Source organism: Haemorhous mexicanus, chromosome 1 (assembly GCF_027477595.1).
Source record: "Haemorhous mexicanus isolate bHaeMex1 chromosome 1, bHaeMex1.pri, whole genome shotgun sequence".
NCBI lineage: Eukaryota > Metazoa > Chordata > Aves > Passeriformes > Fringillidae > Haemorhous > Haemorhous mexicanus.
The window spans coordinates 95,846,807-95,863,253 of record NC_082341.1 but is presented as its reverse complement, the minus strand read 5'-3'; the positions used below and the strand labels follow the sequence as shown (position 1 = coordinate 95,863,253).

General features: G+C 38.1%; 1 protein-coding gene across 2 annotated transcripts in view; it reads right to left on the bottom strand.

The window, feature by feature from the left end:
* Window positions 1–16,447, bottom strand: part of GALNT1 (polypeptide N-acetylgalactosaminyltransferase 1) — an 86,328-nt gene that overhangs the window by 46,807 nt on the left and 23,074 nt on the right. The window contains exon 2 of one of the 2 annotated variants that reach the window (XM_059856782.1): window positions 14,391–14,560. The gene's annotated coding sequence lies outside the window, so the exon portion shown is untranslated. Of the gene's footprint in view, window positions 1–14,390; window positions 14,566–16,447 lie in introns of both variants that reach the window. The other variant, XM_059856775.1, reaches the window with a different exon arrangement.

Genomic DNA, 16,447 nt, shown 5'->3' with positions numbered 1-16,447 from the left:
GCTTCATGCATAGGTGCATATCGAATGCCAAGAATTAATTATTTTGGGGATCTCAGCTTGCACCTATATAGTTTTGGTGTGCAGGGATGACAGTAAAAAATTTGGAACTGCAGAAGCATCTGTAACTAACAACCTGATGATAAAGCAACAGATGAAATTACCACAAGGAAATATTAAGTGACATTATGAAAAAATCCCAGGGGTTTTTCGGTTGGGGTTTTTTTCTGGCTGGTTATTTTTTTAAAAAGATAAGAGGATAGACCTGAACTCTGGATCTTGGGAGCTGTACTGTGAAATTCTGTAAAATCAGCAGCAGCAGTGAAAGAAAAATAAATTTGTTACACACTACTACGTAGAAAATGAAAACCAAACCATCACTACTCCATTACACAGTATCTGCTCTCTCATCTTGAGGGCTGTGTGAACATCCAGTCTTATAATTTCAAAAAGGATATAGGAGGATTAGAAGGACCAAGTGAGAAGTGCGAAAGGATGAATACAACAAAGAACAGCTTTATTATAAGATGAAAATAGCATTTTTCCTGGCTGGAACAGATGTAACCTAAATCAAGTGGCAGGTCTGTAAAATCAAAAGCTCTATGGAGATGGTAAATAGAGATCAACTGTTGCCTTTTACTCTTACTTATATTGGCAGAAATTAAGCGAATTTAACAGCAAGAGGTTAAAATCCAGAAAAGGAATGTATTCCCTACATTGTGTAGTCATCTAGGGGAGCTGCCTGCCACCATCCCCTGCCAGCACTGCAAGTCTCTTCATCAACTAATACATACCAAGTCCTCACCCCTACTTCAGCCAGTCCCTGACTGTGAACTTCAAGTCACTGCATTCCAGGAGGGTACAGCAAGGAAGTATCATTCCTGTTTCCAATATTCTCTGCATCCACTGGCAGAAACAAATACTGTATACAGACAAAATTTGTCTGACATAGTGCATGACTGCCCTTAAACTCTTCATACAATAGTTTTCTTCTGGTCCAAACTCGGATGCTATAGAAATGATTTGGCAAGGAATCAAGTCACACCACCACCCTGCTTGTACTTAAAGAACACAAATGCTAATAAAATATGTGTTTTGAAAGAAAACTCTACCAATTCTTTTAATTTCACCCTTTTGGAAGTTCAGACTTGTGAGACATTAGGCTGTAAAACGGTGTAAAACTGCACAGGAGCACAGCGCTTTGGGGTCCTCAAATTAGCAAGACACCAGGAGAACCACAATCTAGACTTGCTGCTCTATATCAAGTGCTTTGGAATGCATAGCCTGGTGGTATATCTGCCTCTAACAAAAGAAAATTCCTTCGTCAGTTCAGTGAAATGTCACAAAGACACTTTGTGAACCCTTTGAGGGTTTGGGGAAGTGATGAGAAGAGAGCGATGCGAAAGTTCAACACACAGTTTTCCATCGAAAAGGCCCTTCCCGGTACCTTTAGAAGAAGGCTCTCATTCCCTTGGGCAGTCTATCATCTCATCAATTACGCTGCATTTTTACCACTGCTTTTATGACAGCACTCCCCCGTCTGCTTCCCCAGCACAGCAGTGCAGCAGAGGGGCCCAGAAACTCTGACAAAGCAACTGCCCTGAGCACACCAGAGCCTTGACTCAGAGCTCTGGGAAGGGGGCTCTGTCATCCAGGGCTTGGTTCCTCCGTCTGCTGCTGGAGAGGTGGTGGCCTCAACCATGGGAGGAATGCTCTGCCTGAGTGCTGCTTCTTCAGTGGAAGAGGCTAAGGAGCAAAGTGATCAAGGACAAACAGCAGGTGGATGCATCTCCACAGAGACCTTGAAGTGTCACGAGTCTGTCCCCCATGATAAAAAAAAAAAAAAAAAAAAGAAGAAGAGACAGCTAAGCATTGCACTCAAAGGATAAGTGGATGGAAACTCCCAGAATGGAGGCTGAGAGAAACAAATCCAGGAAACTGTGGCAACAGAAGGAAAGCCTGCAGATGTACCCTTCCACAACAATTATACTGCTGGGATGCTGTTGAAAGACTGATGAATAGGCCTGAGTTACATTTCCTGAGCATGTGAGGAGCTTCTCAGATAATCAAGGAGTACAAGTTGGAACAAAGCAAAAGCAGCAACAAGAACATCACTTTAAGGATAGCAAAAAAATAAAAAATTTAAAAAAGGCTGAGAATAATGCAGATCCAGTGCTTAGCGTGCAAAGGCTAAGATACTCAATGCCTTTTTCAGTTTCTCTGTTATTGGAGGCAGAGTCTGCAAGAGTGAAACTTCACATGCAGGACACAGACTGAGTCAGGGATCTCTTAAACCACTTGGACATGTGCAATTCCCTGGCATCAGAAAGGTGGCATTGGAGGGTGCTGAAGGAGCAGGCTAATCTCACAGCAGGGCCATTCTCATTCTCTATTATCTGTGAAACGTCTGCAATGGTGATCCAGAGATTCCCAATCCTCAAGATATGGAAAAAAGTTATCAAGTTGGAAAGGAGATTCTGGAGAACCACCTGCTAAGTCAGGTTTACTTCAGTCCTTGCAAACATCATGTAAGAAATCTTACATACAAACACACAAAACCCCAAGCCAAACCAAAAAACAAACAACAAAATAAAAAGCAAACCCAATCCCAACCAGATCACCACAACACAAAAACTAAAAGGGAAACAGGCAGTACAGATACACCAAAGCCATACCATACTTGAACTATTTGGCGACTCACTTCAAGGAGAGCAGTGGTTTGATGAACAAGGGAAGAACAGTGAATGGTGTTTGCATTAACTTCAACAGGGACTGTGATAGTCTTCCAGAGTACTTTTTCAGAATTTAGTGAGATTTAATCTAAAGAAGTGGGTTTTCAGGGGGGTGGAGAGCTAGCTGGAGCACCAGGCTTTATGGGTTCTGACCAGCCATACAAAGTTCAGCTGACAACCACTGGTGACAGCTCTCTGAGGCCAAAACTGGGGCTGACACCTGCTAGTGTCTCTGCTGAGAAGCTGAGGGACAGGACTGAAAGCACGCTCAGCAAGGTTGCTGGTGACACCCAGCTGGGCTGGAGCACGCAGGCAACACCCTGAAACAACATGCAGGAATGGATTTGGGTGGCCAATTCAAGGGACATTCAAAGGCTGGAAAAACAGGCAGGTTAAAACCTCAAATATTCAGTAACTAAGAAGTACAAATTCCTGTTCTTAAAGGTCAAGGATAAGGCCCTGAGCACTTGATCTAGCTGGTGGCATCCCTGCCCATGGCAGGAGCTTGGAACTAGAATATGACCTTTTAAGTTCTTTCCAACTTTTAAGTTCCTTCAAACCATCTCATGATTCTACAAGGATTATCTACATAGGCTGGGTACTACCATGCTAAGAAGCTGCTCTGCAGGAAGAAACCTTTGGAGCCCCAGAGCAAATTCAAAATGAATCAGCAGTGTGTTCTTATGGCAAAGAAAGTCAACTGCATCTACAAACCAGCCCAGCAACCAGAGAAATAATCCCCAAATGCACAGACTTAATAACTGCATTTACCTACAGAGTAATGTAATAGAATTGAAGATTTTTGTAAAACCAAGTATTTTTCATGCCTTCAAAATACTGGATTATACATTACAAAACCGTTATACTATGGAAGAAAAAGGAGTATTAAAAACACCTTGGAAAAGGTAGGAACAAAGGTTGTACTTTATCAAGAATAAAGTGAAAAGAGGAAAAATGGGTGCATTCAAGCCTTGTTATTTCTGAAGGTCGAGTGAATTTTTCTTCCCTGTGACAAAATCCATGATACATTTGACTCTACAGGAAAAGGTCATCTTTAAAATTACTGCTTATATAAAGAGCATTGTTTCACTTAACAACCTCTTTTACAAACACAGTTGGCATGGGAAAGAAAACTTACTCTTTTTCAGTATAGCACACAAATACTCAGTCATTTTTATCTTTGGATCAACTTTATCTCTGTTTATATTAGTGATCAGTCTTCAATATGACTCTGTGGCAGGCTTGACAAAGGACTTCATTGCTGTTATTCAGCTAAATCAGGATTCTACACTGGATGCAGCACGTAACCAGACAAAGCTGATGTAAAGCTTGTTTTCCAGAACTTCAGATATGAACAAAAAGAAGCTGGCACAAAATAAGGGCTCATCAAAATCCTGACACAATATTTACTATGTTTAAGCTATTAATATCAATTTATACCAAATGGAAAATGATTAACTGAACAGCATCTAAGGAAAGATTGATGGCCTATACAAAACTGAATTTTCAGCTTCTCAGTCTACTTAGCAATGAGGGAGAAAAACTGGCACACTGTACGGTAACATATTAGGCATGTGTATGGATTTTTGAGCAAATTCCTAAAAAATGGACCCAACACAAACTGTTGTGAGCATTGTCTACAGCTCTGTATCTCTGAACTATTAGTGAGTCCAATCCCATTGATTACATCTGTATTTGAAAACAGAAGTGATGCCAACACAACCATCAGGTTCCAGAACTACTTTTGCTGCTGTGCTGATATGTTTCGTTTTGTTATTTTTTTCTCTTTTTTACTGGCCCATGCTCTAAATTGGTTCTCATGATTGTTTGCAGAGAGCTCATTACCATCAGAACATCAGTAAACAGGTTGGTTTGAGGGTAAACAAAGCACTACCTTTCAATGCTATGAAAGCAAGTGATAAAAAACCATTTAAATTAGGTCAGCCCATCACCTGTGGAAAACAGATTATTCTTCATCTTTTTCACAGTAACACAAATGCATCCAGTAAATTTCAACAGGCAAAAATAATACTAAAGAGTTTTAGGATGCCAGTAGTCTTCTTCTCAGAAGTAACATAAGAAAAGAATGTTTGATGGGGCTATGCTCATTTGATGGATTTTGAAAGGTTTTATTATTCATCTGTTCAGTACAATTCAGCAAGTAAGTTCTGAGGAGGTGATGAGACAAAGCAGATCATACCAGTCTGAACCATATGAAAACAATTCATTAAAAGCAAACCTGCACTTCAGTAAATCTGAGAAATGTAGGTCAGTAAAATAAATTTCTATTCTTCTTGCTCTGTGTAGGAAGACTACACTTTTAATTCACCAGAAGCAATTTTTTAATTCAAAAGTCAATTTTTTAATTGACCATTTGAAAAAAAAATCAATTATGTTTCTAAAAATGGTGGGCCTTGGAACAAAGGCAGAACAACAAACAGAAGTGGTTGACAACAGCTGAAAAACAAGGATGAACTTCATACACAAAGGCAGAAGCTACTGGTTCATGCCTCCTTTCCTACAAATTAACAGAATGCATTATACTTACAGAAGTAGAAGCTCTTGTGAGGTTAAAATCTCTCATCACATAGAAAAGCAATACCAAAAATGGAACAACAGTTATGCACTCTGACTACAACTCTGTCAAACTGCTTACAACTGTATGGAACTACAAGACTGTGTGCTTGAACCTCTGATTCCCCCTATTCAGAATCACAGAATGATAAAATACTTCAGGTAGGAAGGGACCTTCTTACCCAAGTAGTCTTTACTTAACCTCTAAACTTTTAAGATTAGCTCTAAATACTTCTACATCGTAAGGAAATAGCATTTCTGAATTTAAAAAAATGGCTTTTATAAAGTTTGGCTTTTCAAACGAGTTCTTACAGTTAATGCAAGAAAGTTAATTGAAAATGCAATGTTCCTTTGGTACCTATAGTTTGCAGAAACAACTATAGTCATTGAACTTCTGAAAACAGCTTATAATTTTGCAAATCAGTGCTTAATGGTTTCTCAAATGAGTTTGTAAAAATGCCAAATTCCCTCAATACAGCATTTTTGAGAATGGAACAAAAGATTATTTACACAACTGCTCAAATGAAAACCTTTGAAAACACTTAAATTACACTTTTTCCCAGTCAGAATCAGACCAGTTTAGATTGACTTTATGAAAGCCCTGTCCTTCTTGCAGGAAGAAACTACAGTGGACAAGGTTTCAAAGGACCAGAAGAACAGTATTTTAATCAAATAATAAAAGTTCAAATAAATTCAATGCACATATTTTGGATTAATATTCTTTTTTTCACAGTAACTTCTGCTATGCAAGAAAAGGAATAAATTGATCCAGGAGGGAGATGAAATATTCCCTATCAGAATATCACTGTAAATATTGCAAGAGCTCAAGAGGATAGCTAAAATTTGGAAATTAAGAACACAATAAAAGTACAAAGACTACTGCTGTCATATAACCAGCTGAGATTCACTAGATGTCTATTCTATGTCTTTGAAGTACATTTCAAATGTTTGTGGGAACAATTTCATTTTTCTGTTGTTCTAAAGGTTGGATAAAAATTATCTAAAACCAGACATCTCATTCAGGGATTCTTCACACATTCCCACTCTCTCAACTGCTCTAAAATTTATAATATACTTCTATTATGTCCAGTGAGAAATCAAATTATATTACTTAATATTGCCAATCCGATAACAAAAAAACAACTATACATCTTTTTACAGAACTGCTTCAAATATTTGGAGCACATCGTTAGGCCAGGTTAACTGCAACACATAAGAAAATGAATACACAGATATATAATCATCCTGAAGCAAAGAGAAATAGGTGCTTACATGGGCATCAAGTTATTGGCTGTTGTTACAGTCCTGGCAGCTAAGTTCAAATCACTGCTATTTGAATCTTTTCCCTTTTAGACTGAACCACAGAACTGCCTCTCATGACAGGTGCAGAATAGGCAATCCTTTTTGGAAAGCAGATTTTTAAGCCAAAAGACAGTTATTTCTTTTCCTGAAACAAGTGCAGTCTTAAATTGGGTTACTGACACCTCAGATGCTGACAGAGAGCAAACATTCCTCTTCCAAGCCATAGCTACTATGCATGCACACTCGGGGAGGGCTACTGAGGGTGCTTGACTAAGACAAACAGCCAGCTTGAGAATACAGGCAGTATTTTCATCACTGAGTATCAGAGGCAGCACAAAGACAATGAGCAATTCACGAGTGAAAAGCTTTTGTTGTTAACAGCAGCAAGAGATGATTTAAGCACTGAGCTCATAAAGCCTTGACATGCAATAATTAATGGCCAAAGATGCATCAGTAAGACCTCTTTGAGCCTTCTGCTACCCTTCACAGCAGCCTAGAAGGCTGAAGTGGACAAGAACCACTAGAATAGTTTTTCTTTTTGGAAGACTCACAGATGGTGACCCAGCACTTGGCTTTTTCAGCACAGCAGCACTCCTGCCAATCAGCATCCCAGAGCTATAAACTGACTCCAGTTTTTAATAACTCCCTGAAGAGCTGTGTTAGCTGGTCTTTCAACCCCAACACTACAGGACTTGTAGAGAAAAATTGAGGTCACATCAACACAGGTATTCTAGGTGAGGACCTCCATTTCCTCAAGAAAAACAATCTGTCATGTGAGGTACAGACTGTGCAAGTTTACCATTACTCAGAAGAAACAGCTTAAAACTAAGTAATTTTAGGCTCCCTGTTGGATCTAAATGGTCTTTAAAGAAATTAAAAGCTGAACTACCCAAAATTTATATTGTAGTGGAGTAGTGTCACAGTAGCAGAGATTAGGCTATTAGTAGACTATTAGCTGTCTGCAAGAAAAAGCTGTAAACACCTCCACATGTTTTAGGCTCTCAGTCTTGTGACAGGATGTAACACTGTGAAGGCTTCTAGCCAGAAACAGCATCACCTGGCCTTACAAGGCATGGGTTCCCTAAGAAACAAAGCATGCAAGGAGTCATGGATTTCTAATAATCAAAAATTTATACATTTCCAAAAATTATTTTAAATAACTCAGCAAGCATCAGTTGAGCTGTAAGTAGAATACTTGATAGGACTTCTTTTAAAGTTAAATTTCTTTCTGAAAAAAAATTAATTTAGTATTGTGAGCAAGCTTCTTTTGTGCTAAATTAGACTATGTGGAAGTAAAACCACAGTAAGCTGTTTCATATTCTCAAAGCTCATATTTTCCATCTTCCTTTACAATGTTTCTACACAGTTCAGAAAATCAAATTGACTTCCAAAATGTTTTAAAAGTTCAACATTTAGTTGTCCAACAAACTTAGAATTTACCAGCAGAGACAGAGCTAAAATGGATACTATACTTATCAATAGGTCGCTCTTCAAACAAATGTGTCAAATAATAGAATTTTCTGCTGATTTTGCTTTCTTCAGTCTGCACATGTCAACACTCAAAAATGTCAGGCAGCATTTGCTTTTGAAGTATTTTGAGGAAATAAGCAAATTCCTCTCGAAAACAGCGATGAGCACAGACAAAAGGGTCTCAAATTCACTCACTGGTCTGCTATTAAGTTAGAAGAAAACTAGAAACTCAGGTGTCAGTATGAAAGAATTACAAACCTCAAGGAGAAATCCTTCACTACTTGAAGGTCAGGTGAATTCACCATCACAAAACTAGCTACGTATTTTTCATAGACAAAAACTTATGCAGGCTCTAAACAATCAAATGAGTAAATCTTATGCAAGCCAACCATGACACCTTCCTTGTATGTTGTAAGAAATTATTAAATCTTTCAAGCTAAGTCTCAAATGTCCAAAAATATCAAATCTCCATAAAGCTTCTGATTATTTTTTAGGTATATATCAAAGCCACAAGCTAGAGTGGAATAAAATTGTTTATTAATTCTTCAAACACTTTTAAAGATGGCAGAAAATTACATAGGAAAATAGCCATCATTAAGGATGAATCACCAATGGGCAAGAATCTGATTTAAAGAAAAGCAGAGTAGCTAATTAGAGAAAAAAAATATTACAGAGGAGACTTCTGGAAACATTGGGTAAATTGCAGTCAATAGATTCAACTATCCTTTTGTGAGTAAGGTGCAGAAACCTCTAATCCTGAAAATTTTCTACTGTAGATTAAAAATCCAGCAGGGAAAATTGAAAAAATACCAAATAACTTTAAAGAACACTTTTTCTCTGCCTTCAGCATATGTGAAAAATATTCAAAATAGTGTCTTAGAAGAAAAGCTTTGAAATAAGCACAGTTAAACAAAAAAGTCATCATACATGCTGGGGTTATAGGGTGTTTATCATAGAGAAGCTGGCTGAATTCTGCCTAGAATAATGGCAGAACTTGCTGAAAAATCAAATGCAGATATCAAGTTAAAAACTGCTGAAAGGATAACACGCATGACTAATGGTGAAGACTTGAAGAATTAGGATACATCATTTGAAAACATATGGGTGACAATCCTTTAACACACTGTGGGTTCTTCCACCACAAGTAAAATGAAGAGTGCAAGTAGAATGAAGAATGGCAAAGAATTCAAACAAATTACCCAGTTTTACCCCCCATTCCTTTAAAAGTGCCACAGCAGATAGTTTAAAAAAAAAATTGAAAAGAACCACACCTAGTCATGTCTAGGGAAACATCCAAATTCTAACCAAAATAAGTCAGCACTTCTGCAGGGCTAAGCACTTTTTGAAATACAGAGAAAACATCAGATCTCCATCAACAAAAGTCTAGCAACAACAACAAAAAAAACCCAAACCAAACAAAAAAAAAAACAAAAAAACACATGCGGGTGGTGTTTCTCTTTCTCTAGAAAGAAAAGACTGATCAGATATGGAGGAAAAAAAGAAAAGCTAGCAATGTCAAATTTTGGGATACATTAAAGTTTTGCAATGTTTCTCCCAAAAACTTGTGCTCCTTTGGTTTATATCCATTAAAAGTCTACCTAGAGAGCAAAAAGGCAGTGTTTATAGAGAAAGGCAATGTAGCTGTTAAGCATACAATCCCGGATAAGCCTGTTCTCACATCACAAAGCTGTGTGCTCAGCAGGTAGCTTCTGCTGCTAACAACTGTTCTGTACTTAATTAACACACACAGTACTGCACTGAAGAGAAGATTCTTCACATCCATTGTTCCCTTTCCCTCTTAGACTCACTTGTTTTAGATGCAGTTTTTCTTAATTCCGTCTTTTCAGAGATCACTGACAACAAAAAATTTGAGAAATACCACACTTTTATGTCCTTTGTTTTAATTGTTAATCCATGCAAATGTACACACAATATAAAAAGAACAACAAAGAGATTTTCTTCAACAATGAGACTCATCAATTTTTCCAGGTAAAATTTATTTCTAATATAGGCAATATCCAAATTTTGGGTTCTACACTGAAGAGGGGAACAAGAAAAAAAACTCTCAGATAAAAAGCTAAAAAGACAGAAAAATAAATGCAGAGTTCTGGAAATCCTTTAGAACTTGAGAACACTTTCAAGACTGGACAAGGCAAGAACAAGCTGATAGGGAGAAGTTGCTAGAACAGCTTTCAAGCAGACTCTTATTGCAATGGCTCTTCTTCAGGACTAGAATCCTGCATCTTTGTCCATGTAGAATCTTGGTCATAAGCACTGGCACTGGTCTCTGCACAGGCACTGACTCTAAACTCTAGAATTCTGACTTTAGGTGAGCTACAGAGGTTTATGCGCTGACCTGTGATGCCTGACATCACAAGAGAATTCACAGAGGTATCAGTACTCCCCATTTTGAGCAAAGGTTTGCAAATGCTAGTTTCACAGTGAGACATTCTCACCACAGAGTTCTACTGTGCCTCTCCTTTTTCAGTGCCTTTTTCCCTTTGCTGTTCAAGCAAGCAAAGTATCCCTAACTCTGGCAGGGAGCAGCTATGACCAATTCAGGTCCCTCAAGCAGATGCCCCCTCCTACCCCATTGCTCTTACACCTGCATCTCCTAGTTTGCTACCATACCAACAAAAATTAAGATAACACGTAACAGGTAGAGACAGGATGGAAAATGATCTGCTACTGCTGGACTCAACACTGTAAAAGAAGAGGAGGAGAAAATGACAGAAGAACCCACTATCTAAGAAATATAAAGCAGCCTGTATGATTCAAAAAGCCTGGGGCACACAGTACCCACCCATCCAATAAATATGTGCCTGCAAAAGTGGATAAATATGGGCCAAATCACAGAGATTTTAATTGATCATGCACATACTTCTCCGCAGCTTTCAACTTCATTGAAAAATATATAAAAGTATTACATTCAAGTTCACTTTTGGTCAAAAGCAGAACTATGGAAAAGATAAATTGAGTTCCACAGAAATAAAAGTCCTATTTTCTTAATAGATTTACAAATCTGCACTTTAAAAAAAGACAAAAAGAACAAACTGATCATGCTTTGAGTTCATTTAAGGGAGAAAATGCTAGAAAAGCAAAAATCAATAAAACTTTAAAAAAAATTGTTTTCACTTTGGCCATAGAAATTACTTAAACAAGGTCATTTTCAAAAGAAAATGCTAAATTTTCATTATTCTGTAATAAATGCTTTTCAAATGTTGCTGCATTTTATTTCTTACATATTTCTTAGAAAAAAAATTGGCAGATTCTCTCAGACACTAAATTTCAAGACTATACTCTTAAAGCTAGTAATCCCAAAACATGTTTTTCATCTGGTTGAACTTGTAAATTTTCATCCTGACAAATTCAAATAAAACAGCCATATCATGATATAGAAAATGCATAAGTAAGGTCAAAAAGAAAAAAAAAATTAAATTTTTTATTTGTTGTCCTGTACTACAGCAGTCCAGAGAAATCTGAAGAGTGGGATATTCAATTTGAGGCAGAAAGATTATTTTGCGGAAGACTTCACTTGTTTCCCAAGTTACCTATAAGTGTGATGATAACAATTTTCTGCATAGTTGCAGAGGGAAAACAATCAGCAGAACATTCAGGAAGGGAGGTATGCATCAGACTTCAGTGAAGTGCTTAAATTTCTTCAAATACTTTGGTGCTTATTACTTTGCTTTTTTTCCCCCAGAAACTGTCAGGCACTTCATGAAAAAACAGCTAGTGTATTTAATTTGACATCAAATGATTTTTGAAGGTATAAAGCTTGTAGCAACTTGAGCTGTTTTACAATTCAAAATTAATTCCCGACTAGAAGCCAAGAGACAAACAGGTCACCATAAAAAAGGTCAGTCTGTCAGACAATATTAAAGAAAGCAATGTAATGGAGGTGTTTTGAAAATTCAACTACATATTAACTGAAAATCACAGAATTTGAGAAATAAAATCACTGCTAAAATTTAAATCTAATCAGAGATCAGGTATTTTTTAAAACATCTTCTAAAATTCTGTGCTCCAAGACAATTAAAATTACTCTTCAATACCTTTTCTGAAAGATTTTCACCTTCTCTGAAATCTCTAGAACCCTTACAAGGAGAGATAGTAGACATGCCTTAGAAGCCAGACCATGGTTAAAGATTTATCAGCACACCATTACTGCACAAGTAGTTGCTACTCCAACATGCCAGCCTTCTGCTCTGCCAGCAAAAATCTACACAGCAACGAAGAAACTTAATCAGAGAACTGACACAGCTGAAAAAGAACCAAGAACCATTGTATTTATTCAGCCACATTAGTCTCTCAGTGCAGACTCAGACCAATCGGGTATTCTCTCTAAAAGAAGTTATTTCTACTCAAGTCTCTGATCTCACTAAACTCAACATTAGTCAGCAACCACAGAAGAGGTGATTGGGCCACCATGAAAAAAAGTTAGTCAAGATACCACTTGAGTGGCCAAAAGAAGTAAACAGAAGTAAACACAGAAGTAAAAAAAAAACCTTCTACTTTTTTTTTACCCTAGATTTTTTTTCTTATCAGCCTCCACTACTAAAGAGTATTAGGTAGCAATTTTGGATATACTTTTTCCTCTCCTCTAAACTGATACTTGTTCCAATTATACCTCTGAAGGACTGAATTTAAGCCTATATGTTAGATCTTTTGAAGTTGACTGGAAAAGGACCCACTATACATGAAACACATTTTTCCCATTTTACAATGCTGAACCTGAACTTCAGAATTGGACCCAAAGAGTCCTTCAGAACTCAGTCTGTGAAAACCAATCTATGAAAACGGCTTATAGGTTTCAGGAAAGAAAAAAATCAGGATGAAAAATTAACACAAAATGTCAATACCAATGACTCCAAGCGCAGGACACCATTTAACACACTAAATACAAGTGCACTGGTTAGACTTTTCTGCCAAAAGAAATGGACCTGTCACACCACATCATTGCCTGTCCATCCCATTAAACTTTGGTTCTCCATCTTGCTTCAATCAAGCTTAAAAAAAGTGTAGGAGATGCACACACAGAGGAGGCTTCAGGAGTGCTCTGTTGTTAAACACCTCACTGCACAGCCAATGACTGCACAGTGGTGGTTTAATAAATCATCTGTTGTCTGACAAGGATGCTTTAAGGGTACTGTGCTTGTGGTAGAAACACAGAAAATAACACTCAGGCTTCCTTATTTCATCTGTATGGAAAGTTGATCTGAATTCCATTTCACTGGACTAAGTAATTCTTTTCAAGATATTCTGAGAGGGTAAAGGTGAATTTAGGAAAACTAATAATGAGGTCCTTTATCTACTTGGACACTATGCTTCCCAACACTCAGAGAGAACCACAGTAACAGTTTAGTTAGGTCTGCACTAATATCTAAAGGGATTCTTATGGAAACTTGTTGAATAGCTGCAGACAACTGAACTGGTCCAACAGGATACACAAGGAACAGTAAAATATGGAATATGCATGCAGATTATTGACCCTGGCTGGATTCCAGGTGCCCACCAAAGTCACTGTCCCATCCCTCCTCATCTGGACAAGGGAAAGAAAATATAAAAAAGGGTTTGTGAGTCAAGGACAGGGAGAAATCTCTCACTATCACAGGCAAAACAGACTCAAGATGGGGAAACCAGTTGAGTTCATTGCCAATCAAATCAGAGTAGAATGGGAAATAAAACCAAATCTTTAAAAAACTTTCCTCACATCCCTCCCATCTTCCCAGGCTCAACTTCTCTCCCAGTTTTCTTAACCTTCTCCTCCCTCTAGCAGCATAGGAGAACAGGGAATGAGGGTTAAAGTCAGTTCATCACATCCTGGCTCTGCCTCTCTTTCCTCCACAGAGGGAGGATTACTCACACTATTCCCCTGCTCCCACAGGAAGCAGCCCTTGACAAACTTCTCCAATCTGAGTCTTTCCCATGTGCTGCAGTTCTTCAGGAACTGCTCCAGCATGGCTCCCTTCCATAGGGTGCAGTCCTTCAGGAACACTGCTCTAGCATGGTTTTCCTATACAGTACCCCAGAGACTCCACCACTGTCAGTGATGGGCTCAGCCTTGGCCAGTGGCAGGTCCCTCTGGGAGATGGCTGGCACTGGTTCCATTGGACACAGGGGAAGTTCCTAGCAGCTTCTCAGAGAAGATGCCTCTAAATAAGTCACTAGCAAAACCTTGCCACACAAACCCAGTGCAATCCAGTGACAAAGCACACGTGCAGTCATTAAGTGGTCCCTTTGATCTGAAACACACCCAAAGCAGACAGACCTGACCAAAGCACCAAAAATTCCTGGAACACATTTTGTACTCACCTCCTCTGCAGTTTTACAGCCATCTGGATGGTCCACTAGCATGGGTGGCAAAATCCTGACACATTGCTGCAGAGCACCTGTGGCAGGAACCATACAGCAACAGACTGGCCTAGGCCATTCCAACATGAACGTAGGAGCAAGAGAGGTATTCCACCAGAAAGGTCTTAAGGCTGTCCTAGAGGAAAAACAGAAATTCAGATAAGTTCCTAGCTCAGTTCCTGGCAGAGCTTGAGGTGCAAGGGGAGGAAAGTTTCCCGTTTAAGATTTCAAAATCTAAAATCCCATGCAAGGGAGAAAGAGTCAAAGACTGTTTCTAAAAAGAGGCAGTGAACTGTGCTTGTGAGGAAAACAACATATGCAGGGAAGAGTGGAGAGGTGGAACAAGTCATCAACATTTTTTAGCCTTCCAGATGATATGATTAAAGTGGGAGGACTGCCTGTCCTCCCAAATAAGCTGTTATCTATTTTTGAGTTCTATATATGTCGTTCTCTATCCAATCATGAATACTTAGCACAACAAACTATGAATTGTTCTCAATAAGGCAAGAAAACAGCCTCCTCAAAAAACAGCACACATTCACATGAGCAGCTCCCCAGATGATCACTCTTTTGGACTAAATCTTCCTATACATATTCTAGTTTATAGATGTAGGGGTTTTTACATTCTTTCATTTCTCGCCCACAAGTTAAACATTAGCATTTATAATGACAGCTTTTGGGAAAAAAGGTGTTATTACAGTAACACAGACTTGACGCTTAAGAAGCAATGTTTTTTCACTTCTAGAAAAAAAAAGTGACACCTGAAAAATGATGCCTGAGCCTTTCCAAATCTTATCTATTAAAACTGTAGCAATACTGAATGAATTCCTTCAAATCTCTGCCTCTGCCCACTTAACACAGCAATGTCTGAAGGAAATTCTGAACAGCTGAAAACTAAAGAATGTCTTAACATTCAAGAGAGATTTGATCAATTTTTAATGCAATTGAAATTTGTCTACACTTAGGTACTATTTGCCACATATTTTTCAAGCTTGTATCTTGCACTTGCCATATTATATCTGAACCTACTAAACTAGTCAAGTTTCTTGACTGCCTGCCTCTGCCTGTTTAAACTTTACTTCTAGGTATCTATCCAGGTGTAAAACTTTGTAGAAAAAAAAAGTTGCTGATACTATGGTAACGCGACAGCATGGAGAAAGCATATGGTAAGGAAGGTTAAGATTGGCAGTGATAGAAAAGGTGTTTGTCAACCACCTAATTATTAATTATTACCCCAATACTGAAGCAGATAAAATTAGTGTAATACTTGGCAGTTTCCCTTTTTTTTTGCATACCAAAGTAGAAGGGGAAAATGTCTTCGCTCAAAGTCTGATCATTAATAGAACTGGCTAAAGAGCTCCTTGAAATGATACCAATTTGTACCAAATCTGAAAAAAACAAAGTTTCAAAGGCCAGAAAAAATATGACCCAAGACACATCCAGCAGGAAACCTAACACAAATAATGTTTGTTTCTTTTCTGAACATGTTAATATAAGAGATCATGACATCATCCTGAAGAGACCCAATCTCCTTTATCAACGCCAATCAGCTGTTGCCTTCAAGAGGTTAAACAGATTTCCATGATATATCTGACTAGGCTCTACATGCTGCACTGTAACATGCAATACACCCACACAAAAAAAAAAAAAAAAAAAATGCTGCTTATGTTAAATTAGTCTTTTGTGTAGCACTTTTCTTCACTAAAACACAGCTGCCTTACAGAGGCGGGTTTAGAACATGATCCATGTTTACCGATGGGGAAATAGGTCTGCTACTGGCCAAGTGGCTGGCAAGTCTAGGAGCTAATTTTCTTCTACCTGCTCTAAAGTTTAAACTGAAGTACCTGTCTCTACATCTATCTGGTTAGATGAAGATCCTTACTTTAGTGATTTTGCTAATTTATATATTTTCTCAAAGGATCCTAAGATGCTTTGCTCAGTGCTGGTCCAGACACTGACTAGAAGTAGTCCTTATAAAACACAAGACAAGAAGCCAAAGAGGGAGAAGAGAACACACA